Below are 992 nucleotides of genomic sequence, written 5' to 3'. Positions count from 1 at the left end.
GGGGTTAAATTGTTTTTTTTTAATGTCGGGTTTATGACGGTTTTTTTTTTTTTTTTTTTTTTTTTATATTGTGCTAATGTGAAAAATTGTAAGAGTTTCAAAAACTTTGGTTTTATATATATATATATATATAGAGATGGGTTCAAGTTACACCTGGTGTAACTTCACAAGAGTTACACCTTTTTTGGACTATTGATTTGTATTAGATCTAAGGGTGAAAAAAACACTCATAGTCATGTATTTATTGTTCCCTAGAAATTAGTAACTAAATCATTAATTCTTCTTATTAAAAATAGAAAAATTAAAAAAACAGCATTAACTCTCTGCTCTCTATCATTATCTTCATCTTCTCTCCCTCTCTCACGCAATCTTTGTGTTCTATGTACTTTCAGTCTTTGTGTTCTATTTTATCAGATGATAATAATAATAGTGTTATGGTGTATGGACAAAAATAGTTTAGGCTATAAGGCACACAAAGCTGGGGGATAAAGAAAAATCCAAATCATTGTTTCCTTGGATTTCTTTCAATCGTTTGTATAATCTAAAAAAAAAGCCTGTAGAAAATCATATTTTTCAAACAAGGCGGAGCTATTTGTATGGTCTAATCTTGTAATAAATTAATTGTAAATCGTTTATGTATTTTTGAGTGTTTTTTTGGTCCAGTTGAAAAATAATTTCATAGGGTATAAAAACAATTTTCCTCAAAGCAACATCACAACTGACCTCTCCCTGCAACATTATTTTACTCGTTTTCAATCACTGTGTCATACGAATGTTAGCTACTTTACTCCTTTTCAAGACCATGTGAGAGAGAGAAGATGAAGATAATGATGGAGAGCATAGAGTTAATGCTGTTTTTTATTTTTCTATTCTTAATAAGAAGAATTAATGACTTAGTTACTAATTTTTAGGGAACAATAAATACATGACTATGAGTGTTTTTTCCACCCTTAGATTTAATACAAATCAATGGTCCAAAAAAGGTGTAACTC

The sequence above is a fragment of the Quercus suber genome, unplaced genomic scaffold, assembly GCF_002906115.3.
Source record: "Quercus suber isolate HL8 unplaced genomic scaffold, Cork oak 2.0 scaffold_38, whole genome shotgun sequence".
In the NCBI taxonomy this organism is placed as follows: Eukaryota; Viridiplantae; Streptophyta; class Magnoliopsida; order Fagales; family Fagaceae; genus Quercus; species Quercus suber.
Note: the sequence above shows the minus strand (reverse complement) of the source record.